Here is a 6,100-nt window from a genome sequence, read left to right as displayed (position 1 = left end):
CCCGCTGGCTGGTGGGACCCGCCGCCCCAGGGTCGTACAGACAAGCCGTCGTGGGCGCAGAATTCAATCCACTGGTGCTAATGTCAGGGCCGGCATGGCAACAGTGCCACGCCCCACGGAGATCCCCGCGGGTACGGTGTACTGTGGCCATGCCTGCCCCTGAAAAGGGATGGGAGCACGCTTCACTGTAGCCACTCCCCTGTCATGTCCCTCTTGATGAGGACATGGGGTTTGTTGGAGTCGCGGGCCGACTCCCCAAGGCTGGCTTCTCGGGAAGTCATCAGTCAAAAGTCGGTTTATCCTGAAGTCGTTCCTGGGACTCGACCGCAAGTGGCTAGTCGGTTGCCTTGCCGCCGACTTCTCAGAAGGCGGCTCTTTGTCCTGGGGTCTTGAGGGGCACAGCCTGCCCCGATGTTTTGAAAGGTTCTGGAACTCGGGTTAGCCTACCCGTGACCCATTACTCCCCATTACTCCGACACACATGCACTTTCACATCTCAAGAGTGAATGCCTGCTACTGCAGTCGGCTCAAGGAAACATCTTGGAAAACACTACGCTCCGTCCAGTTTCACAGACAAAGCAGAGATGAATCAAAATACAACACCGCGATATAAGTGCAAGATGTCAGCGTTCGCGCATACCACACCAAGATGTCCAGCGTTAACCAAATCTCGACAGATGGCGTTGCAATACCAAAACGCATGAAATTACAATGTACACCACAAGGTCAGTTCTGCCTGATGGTTACAATCAACACCCAGGCACCAGATAAGCTCCTACAGAACAAATGAACCGTCTTGTTTCAGAATTTCTGGAAGACTGGAATGTACTCTCACCGGTTCCTCGTGTTAAGTGTTCATTAGGAGCCAGATGTTGAAACATGTGTGCGACAAGTTAACCAACTGCATCATTGGGATTCCCTTGAAAAAGAAAATCAGTGCCAGGCACCAGTTTCAGTGCAGGTTATTAATGAAATGATTAACAGCTCTCCCAGTGAGCAGACACGGTAGTAATATACCTGGCCACATGTGAGATGTTGATGACAAGCTCTAAATAGTCCTAGTTTCTACCAGATTCACATCCTCATCAATAAATAGTAGCACAGCCGTCATGACAAGCCTGAAAAGACGTATCATATATATTAACAATTATATTTGGCAACAAGCATCCCTAGCGTGCAAGTGGCAGAAAACTAAGCTTGAACAAATGCTGAATTAAGTATAGCACAAACCCAGGATTATATGCATAGCACAACTGGTAAGTGGTAACAAGGAAAAGAGGATCATGAAGGAAACCTCTATAATACTAATATATTTCTACTATTTTTTCATTATTGCTGGGCTGAAAACATGTGGACGTAAACCTAGAGGTGGGGAGCCGAGCAGGATCCATGATTGCAGGCTGAGGTGCTCCCCGCCACGTCGCTTCATGCAGCAGACAAGTACCGTCTGAGCCAAATCAAACCTCCTGGTGTTTCATGGCCTCAACTTGTCTGATGCCGACTCCAGTTCTAGCAGGAATAGCAGCAGGAAGGACAGGATCAATGGCGGGGCTCATCAGCAGAACAAAAGCACCCAGGAAGTGTGTGAGAATGACAACCCTGCAGTTGCACAATATCTGGCAGAGAAGTTCCAGAACAGACTCCCGGACAGTCCGTGATCTTGTGAGCTTAGTGCAAGCTCAATCCCCATGTATTTTTTTCTTTGTGAAACTAGGTAGTCGAAAGATAGGATGAGAAGATATCAATCTCATCTAGGTTTAAGTGGTTTCGAAGGACTAAATGGTCTTAGTGGAGCTTTAGCTCTTTTCTGGCATGAATTTATGCCAAGACAATGTGAAGGCTATGGATGTACGATATATTGATCCTTACTCCTTGGAGGCTCACCCGCATCTACGGCGAGCCCCAGACGGAGGACCGACATCGCATGTGGTCACTTCTCAGTCATCTTCACCACTAAGCGGACATGCCGTGAGCAGTGATTGCAGATTTCAACGAGGCCATGTGGGGCTTCAAACATTTCTCCGAGACTCCTCGCTCGGCAGGTCAGATGATTAACTTTCGTGATGTTTTGGAGTTATGTGGTCTCGGTGGTCTTGGTTTTTCAGGTCTGCCATACACTTATGATAACCAGCGATCCAGCCGAGCAAACGTCAAAGTTCGGCTCGACCAGGCAGTGGCAAACAACCAATGGCATGACTTGTCTTGGAGGCAGGTGTTAAGCACCTGGTTGCTCCTTTGTCAGACCATGCACCGATCCTCCTAAGGTGCTTGGCCAAGTTACAACAGGAGAATGTGGGTAAGAGGTGCCGCCACTATGAAGTTGCTTGGAAGCGTGACCCAGCGCTGCCCGAGGTGATCATGCAAGCCTGGTCAGCGGCCGGTGCCATGGGCAACCTTGGTGACGTGGCGGCGGCGCTAGGCGAGCTCATGCACGCATTGCATGGGTGAAGGAAAAAGAAATTCATAAATCCCATACTCGTCTTGAGGAACTAATGGCTATGAACGCAGATCAGAGGACTATTCGGGAAGCTACAGATCCGGCACTGTGTGCAGATCAAGTAGGTGGTGTCGCGTGCGCGGAAACAGGATAAAATCCCTTGATGATAGTGGCGTGGTGCAGCAGGACAGCGCCATCATGGCTAATATGGAGACAGATTACTTCATAAATTTGTTTACTGCTGATCCAGCGCTGTGTGTAATTGACCTTATCAATGCGTGTTACTGACAATATGAATGAAGGTCTGTGTGCAGAGCTTTCTGATAAGGAGATTGCTGACGCACTTTTCCAGATAGGCCCGCTCAAAGCCCCTGGACCAGATGGATTTCCGGCGGGATGTTTCAGAGAAACTGGGCAATAATGAAGGACCAAGCAATTGCTGGTGTTAAGCAATTTTTCCGGTCAGGAGTTGTGCCTGAAAGGGTGAATAACAATGCCATTGTCCTCATCCCAAAAGTTGATAATCCGGTAAAACTCACTGATTTCAGTCATTTATAAGGTGGTGTCGAAGTGCTTAGTTAACAGGTTGAGGCCAATTCTTGATGAGATCATATCGCCAGTACAAAGTGTTCTTGTGCCAGGAAGAACGATAACAGATAATGTGTTGGTTGCGTTTGACTGCATACATCATATCCAGCAGGAGAAGGATCCAGCAGAGTTTCTGCGCCTATATGCTGTGGGCCACTCAAAGGCAAATGATCAGGTTAATTAGGTTTTCTTGAAGTGGACGATGCAAAAGTTGGGTTTCGTTGACCGATGGATGAACTGGATTATACTCCTACTTGTGTCACCTCGGTTAGATACACTGTCAAATTTAATGGCACCCTCTTGGATTCGTTCGCGCCGTCGCGTGGGCTACAGCAAGGTGACCCTCTCTCTCCGTTCTCATTCCTGTTTATTGCTCATGGACTTTCTGCCTTGTTACAGGATGGTGAGTTAAAGGAAATTTTACTTCCCTGAAGGTATACCGGCGTGCTCTTGGTATCTCCCACTTCTTGTTCGCCAATGATACATTGCTCTTCTTTAAGGCAGAAGCACAACAAGCGGAGAAGGTCCATTCTATCATCATGGCTTATGAAGGCGCTACTACTCAACTTACTGACCCAGCCAAATGCAGTATTGATGCGGAGCATCCTACGGTCATCCCCATGGACCTACCTTCGTCTCCCACGACACCACGTGGACCAATGACAAGAGCTCGAGCAAGGGCTATCGAATCCAAGGTGAACTCGCTCCTCTCCGAACTACCACTTTCTACATGTGAGACATGGCTACTACCTCAAACGGAGACCCTATGTGTGATTAGGTACTTAGAGGGAAGCCACAGGGCAACTACATCCAACGGACAAGACGGCGAAGACACCCACTACAAGGACCTGGAGGAAAAGCTGCTGGAAGTTTACATCCACCGGACAAGGACGAGTTCTGGGAACAGTTCAAGAGCTCCGACGAGGAGTCAAGGAGTAGTTTCATCTTCGAGTAGTAGTTGTGTGAACTAGTAGTAGTCGTTGGAGTAGTAGTTTGATGGATGTAGTGGTTTGAACTAGTAGCCCTTCAAATTAGAATTATGTTTAATTGTGTTTTAATTAGAACTATGTTTAATTATGTTTGAAATGAAGTACTAGTTGAACAAACTATGTTTGAATTATGTTTGAAATGAAGTAGTATTTGAAGTTTCTAACTCTTACATCTCCAGTTTGCATCACCTATTGGAGTTGCACTTTTAGATCTCCGTTTTGCATCATCTGTTGGAGTTGGCCCTTTTATGGAAATGCAAAAAGCACTTTTTGGAGATGTAAATTTTAACATCTCCTGTTTTACATCTCCAAATTTGCATCTTCTATTAGAGATGCTCTTAGCAAGATGGTACGTAACTTCTAGTGGGGATCGTCAGAGGGGAAGCAAAAAAACACACTAGCAGGCTTGGCCTAAAATCTAGAAGCATAAACTCAATGATGGTTTCGGATTCCGTGACTTCACAGTGTTCAACCAAGCACTGCTAGCTCGCAAGCTTGGAGACTTCTAACCAAACCCGAGAGTCTGTGCGCAGGTTTTAAAAGCTCGATATTATCCAAAGGGGCAGCTGGCGGATACTGTCTTTTCAGTAATGCATCGGTCACATGGCAAGCGATCCAGTATGGATTGGAGCTGCTGAAAATGGGGCTGATTTGGCGGGTGGGCAGCAGAGCGCAAATCCACATCTAGAGGGATCGGGTGGCTGCCACGCGAGCCGTCGGGCGAGCTCCTCAGGCCCCAAGGGACATGCTGGCTAGGACGCGGCGGCTAAGACACGACGCAGACCTGCTGGATGCCAATGGCGCCTGGCGGGTGGATGTTCTTCCACTTCCTCTCGGTCGACGTCGACGCTATCATCCGCATCAATACCTCTCCACGTGTCCCCGGTGACGTCCTCGCCTTGGCCCCGAAGAAATCCGGTGTCTTCTCAATTCGTTCAGCATAACACTTTTGCCATGGACGAGCATGAGCGTCCGTTGGCAAGTGCTTCGAGTAGGGCAACGGATGGTCATCGCGTTACCTGGAAGACCATATGGGGGTGCCCTACTCCCCCTAAGGTATGCGTACTTGCCTGGTGGCTGGTCTCAAATTCTCTTGCCACTTGGGCCAATAAATTCTCTCGCAATTTGGAATCTAATGATCTGCCCATGTGGAACGCGGGAATGGTTACCATGCTATGTGCAGATGCCCGCGGGCTAAGGACTGTGGTCGAGGATGTCCGCAAAAAGTGGCCGGAATGACTATTCGGCGTGTAGGATCAGTTGTCAGAAGCCAGCCGCATGGTACTGTTGATGGTCCTTTAGCACACCTGACATGCCCGGAATGAGATCACACATGATAAGCACCGCCTCCGACTGAAGCATCCCGACGGTTTCTCAACAGCTACATAAACTTGCTGTTGTGTCTCAAGCAGTTCCCTCAAGATGATCCGACCAAAGGCAAAATGGTTCTCCGGGTGGACAGCGAACGACTCGGTTCGAAACCTCACACGCAGCCTGGGAGCTAATACAGGAGAGGACTTGCGCTGGGTGCGGCTGCCGGATGGATGGGCCAAACTCAACACGGACGGCAGCTATTTCGCCACTGACGGCTCCGCTGGCTGTGGCATGGTCCTTCGTGACTCTGCCGGTGAGATTATCTACACGGCCTGTAGGCAGCTCTTCATATGTGATAATGCACTTGAAGCTGAATTGGAAGCGTGCAAGGAAGTACTAAGAAAAAGGACAGACCCAGTGCCTGAGGGTCCCACGCCAGATGGGGTCTCGGGAAGGATCACACGAGGCAAGCTCCGCTACACAGTGCAATGCAGAGAGACGGCGTCGGACCCCGGACCTCTTGGCAAAAGTGGGGAGTACTTCACAACTGCAGAGGGCACTAGGGTAAGACAATATACAAGGGTTTTTATAATGTCCTAGGTTGTGTGTGACTGACTCAGAAGTAGATAGAAGGATAAAGAAAGCGATAGGTGTTAATTGTGCGTTTCGCCACGCATAGCGCTTATCTAGCCTAAGTGCACGCCTAGGCGTGCTTAAGCGCACGACTAGCACAATTAAGCGCTAGACGTTTTGTTGTCGCCTAGCACCTAGG

The 6,100-nt window shown here is 49.0% G+C and overlaps 1 long non-coding RNA gene across 1 annotated transcript; it reads right to left on the bottom strand.

Moving 5' to 3' along the window:
* Positions 1–585: 585 nt before the first annotated feature.
* On the bottom strand, positions 586–6,088 carry LOC125508489. The gene is made up of 2 exons (XR_007283541.1): positions 1,018–6,088; positions 586–919 (listed from the first exon to the last, which is right to left on the bottom strand). It is a non-coding gene; the product is annotated as an uncharacterized LOC125508489 (long non-coding RNA).
* Between the last annotated feature and the right edge of the window lie 12 nt (positions 6,089–6,100).

The sequence above is a fragment of the Triticum urartu genome, chromosome 5 (genome assembly GCF_003073215.2).
Source record: "Triticum urartu cultivar G1812 chromosome 5, Tu2.1, whole genome shotgun sequence".
NCBI classification, from domain to species: domain Eukaryota; kingdom Viridiplantae; phylum Streptophyta; class Magnoliopsida; order Poales; family Poaceae; genus Triticum; species Triticum urartu.
The sequence above is the reverse complement of the archived record's forward strand: the minus strand, read 5'-3'. Positions and strand labels throughout refer to the sequence as shown.